The sequence below is a fragment of the Cervus canadensis genome, chromosome 28 (genome assembly GCF_019320065.1).
Source record: "Cervus canadensis isolate Bull #8, Minnesota chromosome 28, ASM1932006v1, whole genome shotgun sequence".
NCBI classification, from domain to species: Eukaryota; Metazoa; Chordata; class Mammalia; order Artiodactyla; family Cervidae; genus Cervus; species Cervus canadensis.
In genome coordinates, this window is record NC_057413.1 from 17,547,769 (window position 1) to 17,575,363 (window position 27,595).

General features: G+C 37.2%; 1 long non-coding RNA gene across 1 annotated transcript; it reads left to right on the forward strand.

Annotated features, from left to right (window-relative positions):
• On the forward strand, nt 1-27,457 carry LOC122429461. Its single transcript, XR_006265987.1, has 3 exons — nt 1-72; nt 184-261; nt 27,286-27,457. It is a non-coding gene; the product is annotated as an uncharacterized LOC122429461 (long non-coding RNA).
• The last annotated feature ends 138 nt before the right edge of the window (nt 27,458-27,595 follow it).

Here is a 27,595-nt window from a genome sequence, read left to right on the forward strand (position 1 = left end):
GCCAGTCTCTGTCACTGCCTAATTTCCATCTGCCACTTGCTCTGCTGTGATGTTCAGTCAATGTCTTCTTTGGTATGTTTCAATTGACAGCAACATTTACAAATGAAATCCTTACTAAAGGTGAAATAAAAAGTTTTTCTCCTTTAAGGTCTGAATTTAGGAACCTGTCTTTTCTCATAACAGCTGATGACATCTCTTGTGTCGAGGAACAGAAGGGAGACTGCATCTGTTGGCAGGAAGAGAAAAAAGAATGTACACAAGGTATGATATATTTGCAATTTTATTAAAACACTGGAGACAAGAAATGTTTGAGTTAAAGTGCTAATGGCAAATGTCTGGGTGTGTGTTCTTTATTATTACATGCAATGCTTGCATTTAAAGGAACTTAGAGATGACACTTTAAATAGCCAGTTTTCCCCCAAAATCATTTTTTAAAATATGATCTATACTATTAAAGTTAATGGCATGTTGGAGAAAAATTAAGCTTGGTATACAGTGCTCTTTATAATTATCACTGTCATTTAGTCTGTTACCACTATCATTTTAGGTTCCCTGATGCAGAGAGAAATACATAATGAAATATCCCTATTAATTTAGAGTTTAGGATATTTATTTTTATACTTTAAGTGCTTTTAAATTTATTAATTTTGTCTTAGGAGAAAACCACATATATAAAAATGCCAGCCCTCTCCAAACCTGACTGAATCAGCAGAATAACTTAACCTGTGTGGCTTCTCTGTATCAGAAATTCATGATCACCTTAAAAATGGGCTCTTGTGAACAGCCTGGTTTGGATCATTTTAATGATGTGTTACAAAATACAGCTTAACTGCATAAACAATTTCTCCTTTGTTTAAAAGAAAGAAAAAAGACATAGAACAAGGACAAGTGAAAATGCTTCCAATTTCAAAGAAATCACTCTTGAAAATAATTCATATACTTCTTACAACATTCTTCTTTGACTAGCCACCAACAGGTACACACGTCCAGTGTGAGGTGTGTATGATTGTTTGCACATGTATGGCTGTCTCTTAAAAAATGCTACTGAATTCACTTGCTATATTTCTCTACATGTCTAAAAAAAATGTGATTTTTCTAAACTCTTTCAACTTACTTTAAGACTGGGAAATCACAAATGAACTAAAGACTCATAAAGGGTGGAAACCCTTATGTGACCAAATTGGCTGTAGTGAAAATGACATTGCCTCTTGGTTCTTAGGTTCTTAGCTACTTCAGGAAAACCATTCATCAGCATAAATAAAACCAATCACATAGACTTAATGGGATTCATTCAATGCAGACTTTGGCTCCTGGTGTATGGTTTTCTCTTTCCTATTATACACTTCTTCATACATCCTACCTATTAACCCCATTTTTAGTTCTTGCTACCATTGGGCTTCTCACATGGTGCTAGTGGTAAAGACCACACCTGCCCATGCAGGAGACACAAGAAATGCAGGTTCTATCGCTGGATCAGGAAGATCCTTTAGAGGAGGACATGGCAACCCACTCCAGTATCCTGGCCTAGAGAATCCCCATGGACAGAGGAGCCTGGCGGCTACAGTCCATAGGATCGTGCACGACTGAAGTGACTTAGCATGCATGCACTCACAATTTCCCACAACAGCATTTCCAATACTAATTCCTGTCTCTGACTGCTGTAGGACTGGGATTTTTGTTACACTCAAAAAATTACTAGTCTCCCATTACGCAGAGAATATCTTGCTTTCCAATCCCATTAATATATCTGCATCCTCTTGCATCTTTTCCTCCTGTTCTAACATCTTACAATGAGAAGGTCCTCCTTCATCCAAAATTCATCTCTGCACCCGAAACCTAGGACCGTCAATGCCTGGCTTCATGACTCATTGACTATCTCTTCTCTCACCTAAAATAACAACTTCTCTATCTCTCTCTCTCTCCCCTGGCTCTCTCCTGCAGCATATAATCATACTCAAACCACTCCCAAGTTAAAATTTTGCTCTGATTTTTCTTTGTAACGAGCACGCATTTCTCTCCTTCTTTGAATCACAAAGCTACTAGAAAGAGTAATTTTAACTTGATACTTCCAACTCTAATTCTCACTCAGTTTCTCATCAGATGCAAGGTCATTTTTGTATCCCTCATCCTATAGAATCTGACCTTGTCAAAATCATCAAAGATTCTAGCTGCTAAGTGCCATGGACACTTTAAAGTCTTGAACTTTCTGAGGTGTTAATACTGTAAAACACTTCCCCATTTTAGAATCTCTTTCTAGTCTTCTAGTTCATCACTCTTTCCTGAATTTGCTCTTCTCTCTAACCACCCTGTTATAGTTTACACTTTTTTTTTTCCTGAGAAATTCACAATAGGCATTTCAGGCACTCCAGGGCTTCCCTGGTAGTTCAGCTGGTAAAGAATCCACCTGCAATGCAGGAGACCCCAGTTCATTTCCTGGGTTGGGATGATCCTCTGGAGGAGGGATAGGCTACCCACCCCAGTATCCTTGGGCTTTCCTGGTGGTTCAGCTCATAAAGAATCTGCCTGTAATGTGGGAGACCTGTGTCTGATCTCTGGGTCGGGCAGATCCCCTGAAGAAGGGAATGGCTACCCACTCCAGTATTCTGGCCTGGAGAATTTAATGGACTATAGTCCATGGGGTCACAAAGAGTCAGACACGACTGAGTGACTTTCACTTTCACTCACTTACAGTGTGATACAAATAGTGATTCTATTCCAGAGATAATGATGCTACAGAATAAGAATCTCCAAGGAGCTGACTCTGGACATGGGCTATATAAACAATTGCTCCTTTTCACTGTAAGCCATAATGTTGAAAAGTTTGGCGATCAGTGATCCAAACTTTAAGAAGCTGCTGGTCATGAGGGCTTGAGTTCAGTCTTCTTTAAGATCTTCTTATTCTGCTAACTCCCTCTCAGTGATCTTCCCACCCTGACATGTGGATGATTCCATATGTAGTTGTGAGTCACATTCCAGACATGCAGATTCAACTATTTTTTCTTCAAACTAATTTGTTGGTATTTCAGGCATCTCAGATATTTTGAAATGTCCCAAACTGAACTCATTATACTTTTCCCCCCAAGTAGATATTCAGCTAAGTTTTGCATATTGCTGCTGCTACTGCTGCTGCTAAGTTGCTTCAGTCGTGTCTGACTCTGTGCGACCCCACAGAGAGCGGCCCACCAGGCTCCCCCGCCCCTGGGGTTCTCCAGGCAAGAACACTTTGCATATTGAGCTTGACCCAATTCCCTAACCAGTTGTCCAAAAATTGAGGATTATCCTTTCCACTGTTTCCTTTCTCTCCATCACATCTATTGGTCATTATATCCTAGTCATTTTATTTCCTTAATAACTCTCACATCTAACCCTGCACATATTTTTATGCCAGTCTCTATATTACAAATCTACCTATAATTTCCTACCATAGGCTAGCAAATATAAACTCTTTTTAATGAGGCACAAGACCCTTCCCAGTTTTATCCTCCGAGAGTTCAGTTTTATTTCTCATCACATCTATTCTTCTCTTATCTGTATCCACTTCCTAAATTATAGCCACACACAACTTCTTGAAAGTTTCCTGGTATATCATGTTCACTCACTCTCACTTTTTGTCTTTTTGTATTATTTTTCACTTGTTAGATCATCTTTATCTTTCATGACTTACCTAGGCATTCTTCAGCTTGTCTTTCTTGACAAATTTTGTACAACCTCCAAAGTATGCTGAACTTCACTTAACCAAAGTATTTGACACCTTATGGTGTAATTTCCATCTGTTTTCATGGCTAATCAATTAATGGTGAGATGCTTAATGGCATGAAAGTTATCCAATTCATCTTTGTATCACTTTTCTTTACCACAATTCCAAGTGTTATGGTTGAATTGCATCTCCACTCCCATCCCCAACTGAAAAACATATTGATGTCCTCATCACCATACTCCTAACGTGGTGACTTAAAAATATGCACAACGTGAGAGTTGTGAGTTAGGTTTCATTTGGGGCAAAGTGAGGACCATAGCCTGGGAGACAGAATGTCAGATAGCTCTGAGAAACAGAGTCAGGGGGAAGGTCAGTGTATTTGTGATTTTGTTGAAGGGAAAGTACATGCAATTAAGCACATATTTTTTGGCAGAAGTTTCTGATATGCCTCTGAAGGTTACTGCTATTTATGAGGAACAGATGTCACCATGAAGGATTTTAGTGCTTTTCTAGATATGAGGAGATACAAGAATTAGGGTAGATGGCAAATGCCAATTTGTAGTTGACATTTGTAAATAAAATCTTTGCATATTTAACCAGGTTAAGATGAGGTCATTAAGGTGGTGCTAATCCAGATATGACTGGATTATATTTCCCTTTAAAAGGGGGGGATGGACACAGGCACACAAAGAAAGACTATGTGAAGACACATAGGGAGAATGCCATGTAATGATGAAGACAGATCAAAGTGATGCTTCTGCAAGGCAAAGAGTGTTAAAGGCTACTGACAACCTAACAGAGCTAGAAGAGATAAGGAAGGATTCCCTTCAGGTCTGAGAGGGAGTATGGAACTACCTACACTTTGATTTCAGAGTCCTGACCTCCAAAGATCTGAGACAGTAGATTTCTGTAGTTTTAAGTCCCCCAGTTAGTGGTACTTCCTAGTCATGCTAGTGCTCAAAAAGTAATAAAGATACAACACCAATATCCTGAATAAATTTGTGGGCAGCCTCTCCCCCAACACACACAAAATATTCAGAAGTGCTGAATGTTTGCAACCTCTATTTCTCTAATTGGTCAGAACATGCTATAGCATTTTTTTTTTTTTGTAAAATGCAAGTGAGAACCATCATAATACTTTCCTGAAGAAACTTTTGCAATCAAATACATACAAAACACTTAAGCAGAAAATGAATGCTCAAAAATGTTATTATTATTGCTATTACTATCTTCATTATTGCTAGTGTTATTGCTCCATGTGGCACCTGGGAGGGCATATTTGCATTCAAATATTCAGGTCTGGGACACAGGTCCCCCAGGATCCCAGCCCTTGCACCCTCTGCATGCTTTCCTATGATCTAATCCACCTTGAGACTTTCCTTCTGCCAGAGGCCAGGCACACGCTGTCAGCCACCCCTATGTTAGGCTTTGGATCACATTTTTTTTCTGTCGAAGAATAAGTCCTGAAATTGTATGTGAGGAATGGAAAACAAAACAAAACAAATAAAGGATTCACTTGAGATAAATGTTGGCTTTATAGATAACTCCTCAGGAATGACTTTTTTCATTAAACAAATTTGTCAAGAAAAATCCAAATTTCAGGACAAAAATAAGAGCTAATTATTCACATCATATACACATATTCATTTTCTAGATTTTTCTTAACAAGATATAGCAGTTAAAATTGTATAAATGTGAGTCTATTTAGAATTTCATTGTCAGATATCTCATCTACAGAGAGAGTACAGTGTGAATATTTATTCCAGGACATAAATAACAATGTGGATGATCTTACAGATTTCTCTCTCCTTAGACGTATCTCTTTCTTCCTTTTAGGATCCTATCTGGAGGTTCCCAACTTCTGGGATCTAATACCTAATGATCTGAGGTGGAGCTGATGTAATAATAATAGAAAGAGTGCACAATAAATATGATGCTCTTGAGTCATCCCCAAACCATCTCCCACTCCCACCCCACTCCACATATGCTAGCCATGGAAAAACTTTCTTCCAGAAAACTGGTCCCTGTTGTGAAAAAGGCTGGGGATTGCTGCTGTAGCCTGATACTCTTCTGGTCTCTAACTCCTCAGTAAATCCTAAATACAGAATTGACTCTAATTATATAAAAATTCTAAGTTATGAATGACAAGTGAATTTAAAATTTTTGTCACTTCCATGAATGGTTAAGATGGATGACCATCACATGGTTCTCCAGGTATCTTCATGCATGTGAGAAAGGGACATTAAGGTGACCTTAACATTAAGTTCACTTATATTGATAGCAATGAATGAAATGCTACCAAGGCAAATGACATCACCTTGGCTTGGAGCACTTTATACAGTTCTCCAAGGCTCTATCAGACACAAGTGGATAATCCAATTTGCTAATTTCTACATATTCTTGATGATTTACAAGTGTTGAGAGGAATTTTATTTAGTACCTGATATCTTCATTTTTTCACTTTCAATAAAGCTAGAGAACTGGCAGGGATAAAATGCTTGGTAGACATAATTTAAGAGTCATAAAGAAAAACAAGAAAAAAAATTGAAAGGAAAGCAAAAGAGAAAATCCTCACTGAAAAACAGATTAAAGAGTTGGCTGTAATTTGCTGAAGAAATTCTGTGAGTTGGAATAACCTGGCTCTGGAACTATTCATGGAGTGTGGTGAAATCTTTTATATCAAACAAATATAGTTTGGTGGGGAAAAAGAGATAAAGAAAATAAGAGAAAACACCTTCCAGCTGGCTGGTTTTATTGGCAGCCTGCAAAGAGTGAATTGGTGGTTTATGTAACCAAGAGACAGTGTTTGTGAAAGAAAAGAGAAATGAAGTAAGCAATTAGAAATTTCAAGTTGATCTCACACCATTCCCTTTCCTTATATTCTCACCAGCCCTCTTCCTTTTCAAGGTCTGTCTGAAATTATCAATAAGGCTGCCAAATGGGAGGCACCTGTCCCCATATGCAGGATGATATTCTGCTTTCTTTGGGGTTGGATCTATATTATTTTATGGATAATTGAATTATTACATATAACTTCTACATGCCATTATGCATCGTTTAACTGTTTTCCCACAAAAATAATAAATGAAGATGGTGATTAACAAACTATGCTGTGTATGGGCAAGAAGCTTACCTTTTGGAAGGGTCAGCTGAGCCACAAATTATATCTTTTCTGAAAGAAAGGTAATATCTTCAAGGGAGGAACATTCTGTTTCCTGAAGACTACTCTAATCACTGAGAATATTGGATTTATAGCAGCAGCTATAATAATAGCAGATCCCTGAGGTTATCTGATTCATAGGGAAGAAAATACCATAAATCCTTTCTATTTTTTACATATTCATGTTACACTACCACCAATAAGATAACAGATATGTGATATTTGCTGTCTCCGTGTTAGTAATGTTAAAGCTGTCCCTCCATTTCAATGTTTACATAAAATAAATACCCTGCAATACTGGAGATAAGCATTTCTGACTGAGATGATGGAGTAGAGGTGGTACTGTTGACATGTTGGGTGTACAGTTTGGCACAATACAGGAAAATCAGCATCCCTGACTCCTGCCCGCTAAATGCTAGGAGCATCCCTACCCTGAAGCATTAGGGAAACCAAGCACAACCTCCACTCCCAACACACACACACACACACACACACACACACACACACACATGCACACACACACACACACACACGCACACACACACACATCTGCAACCATTTCCTGGGTAAACAGTGCTACTCTGGTTTAGGGGCACAGATCTGTTTTTGTTTGTTTTTTTAGTATATTTTCTTAAAAGAGGAAAGAGAAGTATCAAGAAGAGTACATATCTTCCTTTGCCCACCTCAACATTCTATCAAGCTAAGAAAAATCCCTGTTTCCTAATATCAACCACTTTATCAGACCCAGAAAATTTTATAATATCAGGCACAGATGAGGTGTTGAATGAACACTGCATTTCTTTCCTCATGTCCCTTTTTCCAAGAGGAGGAATTGAAATAAGGAAACATTTCATGTTGAAACATTTTGGTTATGACTTTATTGCTCATTTGGAAAGGGTAAGCCATTTTCTTACCCATTTGCTTATCAAAAGAAGGCTGTCCACTCTTGTTTTGTCATCTTGGTGGACAAGGCATAATTTGTTTCATGTTCTTAGCACAGAGCCAGTCTTTTCTAGACAAGTTGCAGGCAAATTTCAACTGCAAGAGTTATCAGCTATTTAAAGACACCATGTACAGCAAGGCACCAGCTCTTTGCTGACTGATACTGCCTGCTATTTTATTTTTGGAAAGTAGCCTAAAGCTATTATGGCTCTGGGTTTTTGACAGGCGTCATATATTGCTATTTCAGAAGAAAATTTAACTTCAAAAATCAAGTAGCCTGAGGGTTTGGGATCAAATTTAAATTTTTAATAAGTTGTCAAAAAATACTTTGCAGTATTCATTTATAACTGGACTCAACCCTCTGCAAATTAATATGCAAAATTTCCCACTTCGCTTACAGTTTGTTATGCAAAAAAAAGGTAAAGGACCAGTTATCACATATATTACTAAGAGAAGTAGGAGGTGCTATTTGTTTATTTTTTTGTGTGTTTGACAGGGACATACTAGCCTGAATATATTTCTGTCTAGAACTAAACTGATAATTGATATCAGTTCTTTTGATAGACTTCACTTTGAGTATGCAAATGAAGTTCTCAGAATCAGTTCAGTTCAATTGTGTTGCTCAGTTGTATCTGACTCTTTGGACTGACCCCATGGACTGCAGCATGCCAGGCTTCCCTGTCCATCACCAGCCCCTGGAGCTTGCTCAAACTCATGTCCATTGAGTCAATGATGCCATCCAACCATCTCATCCTTCGTTCAAGGAGGATCATCCCTTCTCTCCTGCCTTCAATCTTTCCCATCATCAGGGTCTTTTCCAATGAGGCAGTTCTTCGCATCAGGTTGCTAAAGCATTGCAGTTTCAGCTTCAGCATCAGTCCTTCCAATGAATATTCAGGACTGATTTTCCTTTAGGATTGACTACAGTGATCTCCCTGCAGTCTGCAGAACTCTCAAGAGTCTTCTCCAACACCACAGTTCAAAAGCATCAATTCTTTGGTGCTCAGCTTTCTTTATAGTCCAACTCTCATATCCATACATGACTACTGAAAAAACCATACCCTTGACTAGATAGACCTTTGTTGGCAGAGTAATGCCTCTGCTCTTTAACATGCTGTCTAGGCTAGTCATAGTTTTTCTTCCAAGGAGCAAGCATCTTTTAATTTCATGGCTGCAGTCACCATTTGCAGTGATTTTGGAGCCCCCCCAAAATAAAGTCTGTCACTGTTTCCTTTGTTCCCCCATCTATTTGCCATGAAGTAATGGGACTGGGTGCCATGGTCTTAGCTTTCTGAATGTTGAGCTTTAAGCCAACTTTTTCACTCTCTTCTTTCACTTTCATCAAGAGGCTCTTTAGTTTTTCTTCACTTTCTGCCATAAGGGTGGAGTCATCTGCATATCTGAGGTTATTGATATTTCTCCCGGCCATCTTGAGTCCAGCTTGTGCTTCATTCAGTCAGGTGTTTCGCATGATGTATTCTTCATGTAAGTTAAATAAGGAGGTTGACAATATACAGCCTTGATGTACTCCTTGCCTGATTTGGAACCAGTCAGTTGTTCCATGTCCAGTTCTAACTGTAGCTTCTTGACCTGCATACACGTTTCTCAGGAGGCAGGTCAGGTGGTCTGGTATTCCCATCTCTTGAAGAATTTTCCACAGTTTGTTGTGATTCACACAGTCAAAGGCTTTGGCATAGTCAATAAAGCAGAAATAGATGTTTTTCTAGAACTGTTGCTTTTTCGATGATCCAACAGATGTTGGCAATTTAATCTCAGGATGAACCCTGCAATAAGGATTGTAACCACTCATGGGTCACTGAGAAACCTATTTAGCATCTGGAGAGAGAATCTTATAGTTTAAGTGGTGATATCAATCAATGACTTAGTCGTCTACAAAGCAGGCATCAGAACTGATTATCTGATCTTTGTTGTCTGGTCATATAGCTGAGCTAATTAAAATATTGATTATTTTGCTATTATTGACCTGGAAAGTAGGTCTGGGATAGAATGAAGGGATTATAGGTGGTTTGGATTAAGTCTAGGAGAAATGTATGGTGTCATCATGGCATCTTTGAAGACTCATTGTGTTAATGAAACAAAGGAGACTTTTTAATTAGATAGAGCTGGTTTTAAAGCCTTCATCTTCCTCTTATAAGCTATGTAACTTTGTATAGCACTTTTACTCTTTCTGTCAGTCTCTTTATATAAAAATGTCTAACATCAATCATGATAAAAATATTAAAGATAACAAAAATAATACCTGCCTTATTGTATTGTGATGGGATTAACAAAATGTATTGAAAATAAGTTCTGCAATTGTTTCTTCCTTGAATGGCTACTAATTTTTTATTCTTTACTCATATTTGGGACCTAAGGCAAATAAGAGGCTCAAGTAAACCTTTAGAACTTATTTGGCATATTCAGGCTAACAAGCATACGGGAAAAATACCCATGGAGTAATATTTGGCTAGTATATATTAGCCTGTATTCAACTTGCCAGAAAACAGAAAGTGGACATAAAAGCCAACTTCTTTCTGACTTTCTAGAATAAAGCCTTCAAGGATATTTTCTAAGATGTCTAAAAGACTATCTAAAATGCATATTTAGCTTTTTACAGTTGTACTGTCAGAATGACAAATGTATATGCAAAATATATGAGTATCTGAGAACTCCATAGGACTCAGAGCCTTTCCAGCTCTCTGAGATATTTTGGAAAGGCACAATGAGATTTGAGTTATATTTTAAGAAGTGGTTAAATTTAGATAAGAAGCCTAGAATAAAGACATTTTAAGGAGTCCTGGATAATCCTTGTCCTAAACATGAAAATAATTAAGATCTATTCCAGGGATCACACAAGTTGTTTGGAGAGAAGGTTCTAGAGTATTTTCATGAGAGGAAATGGAAAGATTATTTGGAAATGGCTTTAGAAGTCTCAGATGCTCAATAAGCCTTGTATCTTCAAAGTTTTTGATAGTGATGAGAATGGAGCATTCAGAAAACTCAGCAGTGATGTACTGAATGAAAGGAAGGCAGAGAAGCTAGAGATATGAGCTAAAGAACAATCTATTATGCATTACAAATAGCACATATCATTTTCTTTAAGATACAATACAAAATCAGAAAGTAGTAAGGAATAGATAGCAAAATAAAATTGACAAAATGTTGATACTTTTAAAGTTGGGTGATAGCTACTTGGGAGTTTCTTCTGGGTATGCTAAAAATTCCCCATAATAAATTAATATAAATGAATATATAGTATTAGTATTTCTTAAACTTATTTGTGCATTGTGACTTTGAATAGTTGAAGAAAGCAGTTGATCATCTGTCCAGAAATATGCATTCATTCAAAAATATTTATATACATACATTTGCAGAAGTTCATAGCTCTCTCTTCTCCCTTAACCTCTCTGTGAAGTCCATCCATGTGCCTCCTGAGTTCAACAGATTTCTTGTGTATATACAGGAAATATCTCCAAGTCAAGACTCTTGGAGACTTTAGACTGGGACTTTGGATCTTCAAGTACAGTTCATGGCTCTCATTCCTGAGACCCCGGCTTTAACTCAGTTCTGTTTTACTTTCCACTCTTCCCAAACCCCTTCTGTTCTTTGTCACATGGAACTTTTCAAGGGTGACAGGGCTTCTCTCATTCGTATGGTGTTTAAAGAAAGACAGGGAGCCAAGACCAATTCAAAGAAAGAAGTGGTTTATGATACCATACCACAAGGTCACAGAAATGTTTATGATAACAGAGGCATTTTCTAAACTCTGGTGAAAGGAATTCAGTAGATCTCTCAACAGCTAATTGGTATTATACATATCCAAACTGATTACTATTCCATCAAATGGAAGGTATGTTGGTAAAATCTAGGAAAGGAGGCAAAACACCCTATCAGTTAATAACTCATATTTTGGAGTGACAAGAACCAAAACTCAGTTACATACATTTCTTATCTTTGAGAACTCAAGAGAATTACTTATTTCCATGAGCTTTCATTTTTTTTTTCATCTGCAAACTATGTGATACAAAAGATTAAAGTGTGAAAGTATTGATAATACTTCCAATTAATAGTGACAATGAGCTGGTAAATTCCAACCAAGGCTTAACCAAGTTTTTATGTAGTACTCAAGATTGTATTATTTATCTGAACAAAGCCCTGAAGCATATGATATCAGGCATTTCCAATGTGTTTCTGTAACATCATCTCCTTTTAAGAACTCCATAGGATCACTCCTTTCTGTACTTTGTTTTCCACCTTTCTAAACACATAACCTGATTATCATCCTGGATCTTTCCAATTCTCTTACTCTGTAAATGAATCCTCAGGATTCCATGCAATGTTATGGTTTTAATTACTACCCATACAAGGATGATTCCCAATTGAAAAAACAAAAACAAAAAACCAAAACCTTCAACCCTTTATTATCCTCAAGCTCTCGATTTGGAAATGAAAATGTTGAAAAGTCAGAATTTCCAGAACTGAGCTTCTATTCCTTATCTACTCCCATCCCTGTAACTATTATTGCTCTTCAATTTTCCATCTCAGTTAAGGTTACTGCTAACCAATTTAGAGATCCTCTAAATCCTCCTCCCTCACTATCCAAATTCAAACAACTCTTGTTGAATCTTCTAAATTTTTTGTGGTTTCTTCCCCTGTTTACCTCCCTGTTGCTACTTCCTCAATTCAGAAGTCATTGTCTTCCCACTAGATTTCAGAAATAACCTGCTGGCTGGCTTCCCAAACTCTTGTTTTCCCTTTTCCAGTTAGACATAGCTCCTCAAGAACAATGAAAAAATATATACTAGCTATGGCAAGCTGTATTATTTTTCCAGTTGGTGGAATTATTTATAATTATAAAAAAAGAACCAGATAGTTGAAACTAGAATCATCACAGAAAACCTGGAGTATATTGTTGCCTATGATTTTATGTAGAAAAATTTTCTTGGTTTATCTACTAAAACCATTTTACATTTTATTTGTCCTTTTTAATATAATGCAGTCCAACTTTACAGGATTAAACAGGTTTTTAAACAGAAGATAATGGCTTTGTATTTTGAAGTTTAGAAACCAGTGTCAGTGATGAAAATAAGAACATATGATGACTGATCTTGTCTTGAGCTCTTGGGCCTAGGTGAATTTATAATCAGAAAGTTACTTTTTAAATAATGAATGGCTTTAAGCCAGCTTTTCATATAAAATTACTTCTATTGTTCTTTCCTATCTTCTAAGAGTCAAAAATAGGTTTGACTGAATGTTAAGAAGCCAGAAAATGTCTGCCTAGTGCAAAGTCCAGATAGTTTCTAGGTTTTTCTGAGGAAGTTTATCCACAACTGTTGTTTAGCTATTGTTATTGTTATTTAGTTGCTAAATTGTGTCCAACTGTTTGACAGCATCGCAGACTGTAGCTCTCCAGGTTCCTCTGTCTATGGGATTTCCCAGGCAAGAATACTAGGTTGAGTGAGTTGCCATTTCCTTCTTTAGGGTAACTTCCCAAGCCAGGGATCAAACGCATGTCTCCAGCTTGTCAGGCGAATTCTTTACTGATGAACCACTAGAGAAGCCCTCCACAACTACAGTATCCATGAAAGCAAACAAATAGTCTATCCTCACTATTGAAATAATTTTGAAATGAAGTATTTTGGAATTGTATGCTTCTTCCTCAGGCCTGCCCTCAACAATTTAGTTAGGAAATGTGATAATAAGAAATAGCTAGTGTCAGGAAAATTTGGAATTGAGAGAGACTTTCTGTTATTTACTTTAAAATATACCAAAATAAACTTAGAGGGGAAAAAAGTTCAATAATAAGAATAAGAGAGGACATAGCTAGAAGAAAAGAAATCAGAAAGACATTAATTATTTTGGGGAATTCAACATTCCCAATGCCCTGCTCTATATTTAGGTGAGATAAATATTTCCAGAAGAAAAAAAAAGGACATCCTGGCCTTTTTTAAGGCTAAATAGAGCTATTTAAGGAACCATTTCATCAATGGGTTAGCTCCCAACCAATCTGGTTCTTCTGAGACAAGCTGCTGGTCAAAACATTTCATCAGCAGCACATATTTATTAGAGTCAAGGTCAAGTTTAAGAAATATTATAGCTAAAGAGACTGTTGGATAAATTAGATAACCAAGGTCGTTTCCTAAAGGACACATCCAGAATAGGAAGTTACAAAGTGTGAGTTTAGTTCGTTACTCTGTTTCTGAGTACTGTGAGCTTCATTAAGCCATTTAAACTCTATTTTCTTAATAAATTTGTTGAACGAAATAAGCTGTAAAGTCCATTCAAGCTTGATGATTCTTCAACCAACTATTAAATAGACCCTAATTATGAGTATGCAAATGTTCACATTTCAAGAAATTTGCATCTCTTACCCAAGGGTCAGAACCCAATTTACGTTTGTCAGATATACTTCTGTCTGAGGCAGACCATTTCATACATGTTGGTATTTTTCTGGTTTTCCATTAGGAAAATACAGGATATGTTTAGCCTAACATCAAAACTTAGCTCTAGAACAAAGCTTTTCACAAAGAATACAATAGGCATTAAGATATGCTGTTGAATTAATGAATAAGATATACATGAAGTAACAGCTGTTTTGAATCATTAATATTATTAGTTTAATCCTCCAGCATGTATTATCATTTAAGGTATTCCTAAACTGTATTGGTTAGCAAAACAAGTCCCTCTGTTATAAACAAGTCTTAACTCTAAATTATCTTTATTTATGTGGATGAGGAGAAAGGTGCTTTTTACTTCCCATAATTCCCCTCAAAAAGAGCTGGGTCCAAAATGGGAAGTGTCCATACACTGAAATTTTGATGCTGAAGCTGAAGCTCCAATACTTTGGCCACCTGATGTGAAGAGCTGACTCATTGGAAAAGACCCTGATGTTGGGGAAGACTGAAGGCAAAAGGAGAAGTGGGTAGCAGAGGATGAGATGGTAAGATAGCATCGCTTACTCAATGGACATGAATCTGAGCAAACTCCAGGAGACAGTGGCGGACAGAAGGGCCTGGCGTGTGCAGTTCATGGGATCGTAAAGAGTCAGACATGATTTAAGCAACTGAACAACACCAACAAATCTTCACTTCAGGCTTGATGTGACTTTTTGGTTGTCAGTTTACAACATGCTGATGAAAATGAGTTAGGCTGAGGAACCTAGCGGTCTTTATTATTCACAGAAGTTGGAGAAGATAATGCTATTTTATTTACAGTCTTAATAGTCTATTTTTTTAAAATATATTTTATTGAAGATTAGTTGATTTACAATGTTGTGTTAATTTCTGTTGTACAACAAAGTGACTCATTTATACATATATATGTATATATGTACATATATATGTATATTCTTATGTATACTTTTCCACTGTGATTTATTATAAGATATTGAATATAGTTCCTTGTGCTATTCAGTAGGACCTTGTTGTTCATCTAGTCTATATTTAGCAGTTTGCATCTGCTAATCCCAAACTCGCAGACAATCCCCCTTTATGCGTCTATGCCACAAAGGTATATAGTAATCATTATGTTCAACTGACATAATACTTGGAGTATAATCTTGAAACTATTTTTTTTTTGTTTCTTACCATCCTTTTTTTATTCATGATCCTAGTTCTTCTCATCTTTGCCGTACAGTAGAAATGAAGACAACATTGTAAGACAACTATACTTTAACAAAAATTAATTTAAAAAAAAAGACTCTAATTCTTCTTTTGTCCTTGGACGGAAACTTGCAGAGGTTCTTGAACCTTACTTATTGCTTCCAGCTGCAAAATAAAACTTTACTTCATGAATATAAAATATCCCATCCATTATCAGAAACAAATTTGCAAACTTGATTTGGTTTGAAAGTGTCTCCCGTGCCCCCAGCTCAGGCCTCCAAACATGGGAAAGCTTGCCATGAAGGGAAGAACAGGTGGGCTCCTTCCATCTCTCCACTACCTCCAGAGCTTCCCTGCCTTCAGGTGGTTCTGTAGGGCTTAGCCCTGGGGTTGGGACACAGGAAAAGAAGTGAAGAAAGGATGGCAGAAAGCCCTCAAATCATCAAAAACTCTTCTGAGCTTGTGTTAGTGCTCTAGTGGCAGGGCAGGGGTTAAATTCATTTTGCCCTGAGATTTGTGACTTCTTTGGAGACCTTTGTCTGTCTCCTCCATACCCCACTTCCACTCATCTAAGGACGTTTCAAGTCTAGTTCCCTTGAGTATGGTAAATGTCCTAGAAATACAATGACACTTCAATGGTCTTCTGCCAGATGGTCCTCTTGCATTCATGAGTTTACCTAAGGTAAGTTTTTTTCTATATCCTTCACTTAACAGTCTCTGGGGACACAATTAGTTCACAAACAGCTACTGTCTCTCTGCCTGTCCTTTTTACCTTTGGGATGACGTGGTCACGAGTTATCTGCAATTTCCTTTGGTTCAGTTGGTGGGAGTGAGGGTGGGGTTTCTGAAGATGCAGGAGCCATTTTGGTGATTTCTTTTAAAACCCTGTTCTCATGACTCATGGACACCATGGGGGAAGGAAAGGGTGGGATGAACCGAGAGAGTGACATGGACGTATATACACTAGCATGTGTCAAATAGATAGCTAGTGGTAAGCTGGTGTATAACACAGAGGCTCAGCTCTGTTCTCTGTGATGACTAGAGGGGTGGGACAGCGGGGGTAGGTGGGAGGGAGGCTCAAGAGGGAGCGGATAATATACATACAGCTGATTTGCTTTGTTGTTCAGCACAAATTAACGCAGTATTGTAAAGCAATTACACACCGATTTTTTTTTTTTTTCTTTTTAAGCCTTGTTCCAGACATGGGATAAGGAGCAGATGAAAGATTTCTTCCCTTCCCTTTGGGAGAGATTCAAAGCCACACTATCTCCTAAGAAAATATCCTCAAGAGTACTCTCAATTCCCTAGATTCAAATACTTTTCTACCCTCCATGTACAAGAGGAGTTTTAGAATTGTCCAATGTATTCTAACCACTATTCTTTAAAAAAATTTCCCAAATTGTGTTAGCACTGTCTTTAAAATGTGGTTCACCTGAGACTGAATTAAGCATCTCCTTCCAGAAATAACACTAGGAAATTTTCCTCTCTACCTACCCTCGTTTACCTAGAGGTGACTAGTGTCTGAGAATTGACACAAATAACTCTTTGAAGCATGACTATGTCTGCCAATATGTGATTATAACATTGTATATGATTTATACTTATGTCAAAAGAAAATGCGAGGGATGTAAAATGATGTATCTATAGATCACCTTTGGAATTTCAGATTGAAAGGTCCTATATTAGACTTTTCATAGATTATATTTAAAAACTGTTAAAATTTTCTTATCACCCCAATCTGAGGAGAGAGACTTATTATTACTTTTTGCATTTAGCAAAATAAGGATCAGAATTGCTGTTACTTATTTAAATATACTTTAAGGAGTTCAAGACTAGAAAGTGCATTCTGGGGAATTTTGAAGTGGCATTGTTCACTGTGGTAGTCACTAGACACAGGTAGCTATATAAATGTAAATTTAAATTAATTAGCTTATATAAAATTAAAAATTCTAGTTCTTAGGTGCACTAGCCATGTTTCAAGTATGCGAGAGTTATAATTGGCTAGAGACTACCATGTTAAACAGTGCAAATATTGAAAAAAAATCAGATTGTTGTAGACATTTAAATTGAATAGCAGGGCTCTCAAGATGAATACCACAGTTAAACCCATACACATGGCATCAAATACTCTTCTTTTCAGGGGAGGTAGAGGAATGTTCTAGAGTTGTTCAGGATAGCCTTCTAAGGTAGGATTGAGAGTTTGTACCACACAAATGATGAATGTTTTTCTTGGGACAGCTAAGCTGGTTTTGGTGATATGATTGAGGAAGCTTCCATGTTGGGCAGGGCATTAAGAATTGATTCTTCTCAATTATGAGGTTACAGCTGTGGGGAAATTGCCTTTGTATTACTATATGTAGACTTCATTACTCAGAAGAGCTGAAAGAGGATCTTAAAAGAGGCCAAGTCCCAGGATTTGACATTGTGCAAATTGAACTCACTGCTGAATGTTAACATTTTTGAGAGAAAGTCACTTGGCTTACAGGTGTGAGATATTTCCATTTTCTCTTCCTGTGTCTTTAAAATAGTTATAATTTAGACCCATAGTCACTTATTGGGATAATATCTTCATTCCTGTGTGTAAGATGTCACTGGAACTTTACTAGGAAAATCGTAATGCACCTTCTCTTTATACAATTTATTTATTCTTCTTTGCTTTGGAAAACTGATTTATTTTATTTCAAAAGACCAGGAAAGGATGAGATAAAACCTGGAGACAATGAAAAAAGTACATCCTGTTTGTTTTCTGTACAAAACAAAAGGTTAAGGCTTTTTTTTTTTTTTTTCTTCAAAATAAAGCAAATAATTCTTTGGTCATCTATAATAGGACAGAGCTATTTTGAACAGTTTGATGTCATATCTACATCCCTCAAGGAAACAAAGGGGAAAGTCAGAGGAAAGGGAAAAGGCAGCTTTGATAAGTTCTGCCAGCCACTGGGCCCTGAGAGTGAAGCATCCTGTTTTTATCATGTGGCCGAAAACAGTGGAAAAAAATTTACTGCGATCAATGGTACCATTCTTTTGTTATTTCACAATTACCTGCCATAATTCCCTAAATAATCACACCAAGTGAGGGCCTTTTTAGTGAAAACTGTGAAACAACGGGCCAGTCTATATAAAGGTCATTGGAAAATTACAGTCTGAGATGGAGAAAGAATGGTGACAAACCAGAGACACTTCGTGATATGAATAGCATTCTGAGTCCTGATTGTCTGTCGCCACTAGGTTTTATGACAGTCCTATCCATGCCATCAATTAATACTCCCAATTACTGTAAAAGTCAGTGGGATACAGTATACATAAAAAGAAATAGAAAATATAATCCTCATAAAAATAAAGGATCCCTTTCAAACATAAAATGACTTCTAAATGGACTTTTTGTGGTTCCTAGGATTGCTCATCTATTAATCAGTCAATCGTTTTAAGGGACTATAAGCAAAATGACCTCAGAGATTGCTACCACTTGGAATCCATATCCTTTCAGTTGTCTTATCTCTGGGTATCCAGGTGCAATCCGATAGCATTTATCAGCACAGCATCTATAGGATGTCACTGTAGGACAAGTACACTCCCAGAAATTACAGGAGAAACAGTTCTTCACCCACCTATATATCAGACTGGCTTTCTAGGGTATCCTTCATGGTGGGGCAGAAAGAAGAGAGAACAGCCTCTCTGCATTTTAGTATATTTAGGAATGATTTTGGAGCAAAGTTCTAAGGTTTTTTCTTCATGGATATGGTTCTTGAACTAATAGAAGATCATTAAACCTGAAATTATCTGGTAACTGACTTTCATCTTTACTGTCTTTGTCAGGACTTGTAAGAAATATTTAAAAACCTAACCAGTTACCTGAGGATTTGTTTTACTTGCTGCCAAACAGCTGGGTTATTTAAACATATCCAGATAAAATGATATTTTTCAATGATTTTATATGAGTTGTATAGACACAGCCTCAGATTGCAGGCGAGATGAACTGATATAATCCGAGAGAGCTATTTATACAATTAAGCCTCTATCAAGAAAGAATGTGATTTCAACCTCTGTCCTTTGGAAAACATGATTTATACGAAATTGATTTACTATTTTAGAATGTCTACATATTGTTTTCTTCTAGTATGGCTTCCAGCCTCCCAGTGAGTTGAAAATATTCGAGTACTTGGAATCCCAATGGATTGCCACTGGGAATGAACAGAAGGTCTCGCTCCCTCCCCCTCCCCCCTCCTTTTCCTGTTTTCAAGTTCCAGAGCCAGATATATGGCTATGAGACAACACAGAAGCAGTGTCAAGAAAACCATTTTGCTCAAGGGACCTGGCAGTTGAACTCTCCCCAAAAGCTTTTAAAAAGAAAAAATACATATATATTAAATGCCAATTTTAAACAAATCCAAAGATTTGTGGAGCCCTTGTTCACCTCGTGATGTTGCTGGAGATGTGAATATACACCAAATGAGCTCACAGATTATGAAAAGTCAATGCTTAAAATCTCTTGAGTTTTCTAACAAGAGATCTGGGAAGTTTAAAAGCCTATCAGGTTTCCCAGAGATTATTAACTCTGGCTTGCATTTCAAAGTATATCAAGTGCTGTCTGCTTTATACCAAACAGAAGGGAATGTACTACCAGACGGAGCAGACAGAACTAATAAGAGCTGTAATAAATCAAATTAAGAAATATTTATTGAACATATCTGCATCTCCAGCATTGAGATGTTATGTGTGTGACAAATATAAAATATAAATAAAAAGGTCTGTGGTCTCAAAAAACTTAAATGAATTTGGAGAGATAAGATAATTGCATAGAAAATAAATAATAAAGTAGAATTTGAAAAGCAATTTCAAAGGCATGACCCAAGAAATATCATAAATAATAAAAATGAACCAAACCAGGAACATAAAAAATGTTATCATTTGAATTAGGCTAAACAGGCAACTTCATGAAACTTTTTCTGTGGAGAATAATGTTGCCCTTCAAGGTATATATATTTATACTTCTTCAGAGACCCACTGTTTGGCTGAATCCCAGGATTGTTCTGTTTGCAAGGGGGTTGAATGGCCAAAATGGCTATAGCCAATAGACTCATAGAATGGCGTTAAAGTTAAATCATCAAATAAAAAACACTCCATAGTCAAGTCACTGAATTGCACTGTAGGGAAATATGGATCATTATGCTTGAAAATATCATAATATGACAGTAATTACAGCTTCTATTTAAATTGCTAGACTTACATGAGTGATCTACCAGATCTGCACATCCTTCAAAAATCTCTGAAAGGCCAAGCTTTATAGCAGTTTCATCTTATTTCTTCTTTCTTGTGTGAGTGTGCATGCTAAGTCACTTCAGCTGTGTCCAACTCTTTGCAAACCTATGGACTGTAGCCTACAAGCTTTTCTGTCCATGGGATTCTCCAGACAAGAATACCAGAGTGGGTTCCCATGTCCTCCTCCAGGGGACCTTCCTGACCCAGAGATTACACCCAAGTCTCCTGCATTCGCAGGCAGCTTCTTCACCACTAGTGCCACCTGGTTATGCTTATTAAGAAAATCCAAAATTATTCTAACTGAGGTAAATTAAGCATGTTCCTATTCTCTTTGACCTGAAAGCACCTAAACACGCTCTGATGTAAATGAACTAGTTCCTATTGACATTCAGACAGTACTACATCATCTGAGTTTTGACAAAGACTTGAAACAAAGAATAATAAATAGCCATGAGACCCAGTATAAAGTAAATAAACAAAGGAAATGTTTTTAAATGAAGAAAGAATTTACAAACCCAGAATAAATTAACTAACGCAGAGAAAGAAAGAGAGGTAAGGAAAAGGCCAAATCCCTTATCTTGAAAAAAGAGGAATCAAAATTATTTTTAATAGATTTTGGTCCTTTAACATGGTTTGAAGAATGGTGTTAATATATTCAGCTAATCTCAAATAGGACTAAAAATAGAATGCTTACCTTGAAAGTCCCTGCTGAAAACAAAGCTGAAAAAGCCCCTACAGCAAAATAGAAAAAAACTGAAAAAGCAAAGAAACTAGAATTAAATCATATACTGAGATGAAAAAGTTTTAAACCAGGCACAGTACATCAACAAGGTGGCAGGAGATGATGGTAAAAGCAGGTAAGTCAATAAAAGTGCTGTTTAAAATGTATGAACAGGAGACTTCCTCCATGATCCAGTGGTTAAGATTTTCCCTTCCAATGCAGGAGGTGTGGGTCCAATCCCTAGTCAGGGAACTATGATCCCACATGCCTTGGGGTCAAAAAAACAAAACATGAAACAGAAGCAGTTATTGAACAAATTCAATAAAGACTTAAAAAAATGGTTCACAGTAAAAAAAAAAAAAAATTCTTTAAAAAAACGTATGGACAGATTTAGGGACATCAGCAAGATAAAATTAGGTCCTGGAGCTAGCAACATCAGGGATCTTTTCCAGTCATAGGCCTAAAAGGCAATGGGAGGAAACAGTTAACAGAGTGAAAGAAATCAGGTCGACAAAGAGAGACTTTATCAGGCTGTGGCACTTGCTAGAGAGACAGCAATCACTGAGACCCAGCAGGAATGAACTAGGATAATAACTCCTCTGCTGCTGCTGCTAAGTCGCTTCAGTCGTGTCCGACTCTGTGCGACCCTGTAGACAGCAGCCCACCAGGCTCCACCGTCCCTGGGATTCTCCAGGCAAGAACACTGGAGTGGGTTGCCATTTCCTTCTCCAATGCATGAAAGCGAAAAGTGAAAGTGAAGTCGCTCAGTCCTGTCCAACTCTTAGCCACCCCATGGACTGCAGCCTACCAGGCTCCTCCGTCCATGGGAATTTCCAGACAAGAGTACTGGAGTGGGGTGCCATTGCCTTCTTTGAAAAGCTCCTCTACCTCACTCTTTTCCTGTCTGTCAATCTCTGTCAGAGTCTTCCACCAATGGACTCAACAGGCAGCTAGGGGGCAAGGAAGTCCTTGATGTTGTCCATATAATTCAGCCTCCTGGAGCATAGAGCAGTAGAAATCATGGACAGTTGATCTTGAGGTGCAAAAAACCGCCAAGATATCCAATGATACAATGATTACAGAAATAAGCATAACATGATACACAGTGTTTTAGAAAAAAAGTAAAAAAGTGAAAGTGTGAGTCACTCAGTCATGTCCAAATCTTTGCAAACCAATGGGCTGCATCCCACCAGGCTCTTCTGTCCATGGAATTCTCCAGGCAAGAATACTGGAGTGGGTAGTCATTCCCTTCTCCAGAGGATCTTCCTGCATTGCAGGCGGGTTCTTTACCATCTGAACCACCAGGGAAGCCCAGAAAAGACAATGATATACATACAATTGAGTGTTTAAAAAATTGCTTCATTGAGATGTATTTCACATATTATAAAATTCACTCTCTTAAAGTACAGTATTAGTATCAGTGCTTAAGACGTCACCTTTCAATTCCAGGAGTGCAGGTTCAATCCCTGGTCAGGAAGCTAAGATACCACATGCCTCACAGCCAAAAAACAAAAACATAAAACAGAAACTATATCGTAACAAAGTCAATAAAGACTTTAAAAATGGTCCACATTTTTAGAAAAAGGACACGATTCTGTTGTTATAATACATTCAGAATTATATAACACCACTCTATGTATAATTTTTAAATATTTTCATCACCTGCAAATGAAATGCCATGCTTAATAGCAGTTACTTTTCCATTTCCCTCTCCTCCCAATCCCTGGCAAACACTAACATATTAATATTTTCTTTCTCTATGGCCATGTTCTGGAGATGTTCTATACATGAAATCCTACAATACATGGTCTTTGGTCTGACTTATTGTAACAGAAGAGATCAAGAAGAGATGGAAAGAATACACAGAAGAACTGTACAAAAAAAGATCTTAATGACTGGGATAATCACGATAGTATTATCTCTCACTCAGAGCCAGGCATTCTGGAATGTAAAGTCAAGTGGGCCTTAGGAAGTTCTGCTGCCAATAAAACTAGTGGAAGTGATGAAATTCCAGCAGAGTTATTTAAGATCCTAAAAGATGATGCTATTAGAGTGCTGCAATCCATATGTCAACAAATTTGGAAAACCCAGCAGTGGCCACAGGACTGAAAAATGTCTTTCCTCATCCCAGTTCCCAAGAAGGGCAGTACTAAAGAATGCTCAAGCCGCTGAACAATTGCTCTCATCTCCCATGCTAGTAAGGTTATTCTCAAAATCCTCCAGGCTAGGCTTCAGCATTATGTGAGCCAAGAGCTTCCAGATGTTGAAGCTGGGTCTATAAAAGGCCGAGGAACCAGAGATCAAATTGCCAACATTCATTGGACCATAGAGAAAACAAGGGAATTCCAGGAAAAACATCTACCTCTGTGTCATTGACTATGCTAAATCTTTTGACTGTGTGGATCATAACAAACTGTGGAAAACTTAAAGACATGGAAATATCAGGCCATCTTACCTGTCTCCTGAGAAAACTGTTTGTGGGTCAAGAAGCAACAGTTAGAACCCTGTATGGAACAACTGACTGGTTCATGATTGAGAAAGGAGTACAACAAGGCTGTTTATTGTCACTTTGTTTATTTAACTTATATGCAGAGCACATCATTCAAAATGCTGGGCTGGATGAGTTACAAGCTGGAATCAAGATTGCCAGGAGAAATATCAGCAACCTCAGATATGTGATGATACCACTCTAATGGCAGAAAGTGAAGAGAAACTAAAGAGCCTGAACCTTTTTTTTTTTTTTTTAATTTTTTTATTAGTTGGAGGCTAATTACTTCACAACATTTCAGTGGGTTTTGTCATACATTGATATGAATCAGCCATAGATTTACACTTATTCCCCATCCCGATCCCCCCTCCCATCTCCCTCTCCACCCGATTCCTCTGGGTCTTCCCAGTGCACCAGGCCGGAGCACTTGTCTCATGCATCCCACCTGGGCTGGTGATCTGTTTCACCATAGATAGTATACATGCTGTTCTTTTGAAACATCCCACCCTCACCTTCTCCCACAGAGTTCAAAAGTCTGTTCTGTATTTCTGTGTCTCTTTTTCTGTTTTGCATATAGGGTTATCGTTACCATCTTTCTAAATTCCATATATATGTGTTAGTATGCTGTAATGTTCTTTATCTTTCTGGCTTACTTCACTCTGTTTTGATTAGGTTGAAGGAGGAGAGTAAAAGGCTGGCTTAAAATTCAATATTAAAAAACTAAGATCATGATATCCAGCCCCATCACTTCATGGCAAATAGAAGGGGAAAATGTAGAAGCAATGATAGATTTCCTCTTCTTGGGCTCTAAAATCACTGTGAATGGTGACTGCAGTCATGAAAGTAGAAGATGATTGCTCCTTGGCAAGAAAGCTATGACAAGCCTAGATAGCATGTTTAAAAGCAAAGACATCACTTTGTTGACAAAGTTCGTCTAGTCAAGGCTATGGTCTTTCCCTTAGTCCTGTATGAATGTGAGAGCTGGACAATAAAGAAAGCAGGGAGCCAAAGAATTGATGCTTTCAAACTGTGACACTGGAGATGATTCTTTAGAGTCCATAGGAAAGCAAGGAGATCAAACCAATCAGTCTTAAAGGAAATCAACCCCAAATATTCATTGGAAGGACTGATGCTGAAGCTGAAGCTCTAATACTTTGGACACCTGATGTGAACAGTTGACTCAATGGAAAAGATCTTGATGCTGGGAAAGACTGAAGGTTGAAGGAGAAGAGGGTGACAGAGGATGAGATGGTTGGATGGCATCACTGATTCAACGGACATGAACTTGAGCAAACTCTGGGAGATGGTAAGGGACAGGGAAGCCTGGAGTGCTGCAGTCCATGGGGTTGCAAAAAGTTGAACATGACTTTGGCAACTGAACAACAACATACTGTTTACAAGATACATCCATGAGGTAGAAGGAATCATTATCTCATTCTTTCTTATGGATGAATTACACTTCATGATATGAATATATCACATTTTGTTTTACCATTCTTCAGTTGATGAATATTTCATCGTTTCTTCTTTTTGACTATTATGAATAACAGGTTGCTATGGACTTTCATGTGCAAGTTTTCTTTTCATGTGGACGTACATTTTCAATTCTCTTGTGTAACTATTTGGAGTGAAATTTCTGGGTCAAATGGTTTAACATTTTGAGGAACCGCCAAAAAGCTTTCCAAAGAGCTATGCCATTTACATTCCTATTAACAGTACACGTAGATTCCAGTTTGCCCACATTCTTGCCAATACTTGTTATTATCTGTCTTTTTTTAAACTTTTGCCATCTTAGTGAGTATGAAGATGTATCTCATGTGGTTTTCATTTCCATTAATGACTACAATTGTGTATTTTTTAATATGTGTCTTGACCATTAGTGTGTCAATGACAAATTGGCACTTTCCAAGGGCATTTGCCATCTGTATCTCCAAGGATTGAATTTTGGATTGCTGCAGCTTTTGACTTTCAACATGCCCTAAAGGGAATTCAGGGAGAGTGAGGCACTTTGTGCTACAGGGAAACTGGTGGAACAGGTCTTTAGATAGATATTTTCAGGAACTAATTTCATGATCCTAATCCTTGCATCTTCTCATATCTAGAAAATCACTAAATCCCTTCATGGTGACATCAGTTCCTTGGGTTTAGCAGAAAACATTTTGTAAGATAAGTGCTTGATTATCTTACACATATATTGATAATCATATATATTGATCTTCCCCCTCACTACGCCTTTGGAGCAGTTTCTCAGAGCTATCTGAGGTATTGTCCCCCAGGCTACAATCCTCATTTTGCCCCAAATAAAACTTAACTCATAGCTTTCACATTGTACATCTTTTTTTAGTCAACAAATATATATATATATATATATATATATGTGTGTGTGTGTGTGTGTGTATATGTATATATATACATATATATATATTTAATTTTTGGAAACCTCTCTGTTCAAGTTTTTTATCCCTTTTAAAATTGGGTTATTGTCTTTTTATTTTTGTGCTTTCAGACTTCCTGTATTGTGGTTACAAGTCCCTGATTAGATATTTGATGTTCAAGTATTTCCTCCCACCCTATGAGTTTTCTTTCCTCCTTCTTAATGGTGTCCTTTAATGCACACAACATTTTAATTTAGATAAGGTCTAATTTTCCTAAATTTTTCTTTCAAATTTTGTGGTTTAGACGTCCTGGATGTATAATCCAAAGTCATGAAAACTTACTCTTATGTTTTCTTCTGAGAATTGTATCATTTTATCACTTTAATTTCATTGGATGGTCCAATTTGAGTTAAGTTATGCGTGTGATGTGAAGTAAAAGTCTTAACTTCATTCTTTGCATGTGAATATCTAGGCATCTTAGCACCATCTGTTGAAAGGATTTTCCTCCCTTGAATTGTTCTGGGACTCTTGTCAAAATGAATTAATGATAAATGTGTAACTTTATTTTTAGACTCTCAATTCTATTTCTCTGGTGAATTTATCTATCAATCAATTGATCAATATTTCTATCATGAATCTATCATTTATCCTTTTATCAGTACTACACTGGCTCAATTACTATAGCTAGTAAGTTTTGAAGTCAAAAAACATGAATCCTCTTTTTCCTTTTCGAGATAGTTTGATTGTTCTGGGTTTCTGACTTTCCATATGAGTTTTAGAGTCACTTTGTCAATTTCTTAAATAAAAAGAAAAATTGGGATTTTACAAGGAATTGTGTTGAACCTGTATATCAATGTGGAGAGTATTATCTTGTCAGTGTTGTCTTCAATCTCTGAGCATTGGATATTGTTTCAGTGGTTTATGTTTTCTTTAATTATTTTCAATGATGGTAGGAGAAGTGGGTGATGGGGTTAAAAGGTATAAACTTCCAGTTTGTTGTTGTGTAGTTACTAAGTCATGTCTGACTCTTTTTGTGACCCCACAGACTGTAGCCCATCAGGCTCCTCTGTCCATGGGATTTTCCAGGCAAGAATACTGAAATGGACTGCCGTTTCCTTTTCCGGGGTTCTTCCCGACCCAGAGATCCAACCTGTATCTCCCATATTGTGAGTGGATTCGTTAATACTGAACCATCTGGGAAGTCAAACTTCCAGTTGTGAAATAAATAAATCATGGGGAAGTAATGTATAATATGGTGACTATAGTTAATATATACTGTATTGCATATTTGAGAGGTGCTAAGAGAGTAGATCTTAAAAGTTCTCATCACAAGAAAAGAACTTATTTATAACTAT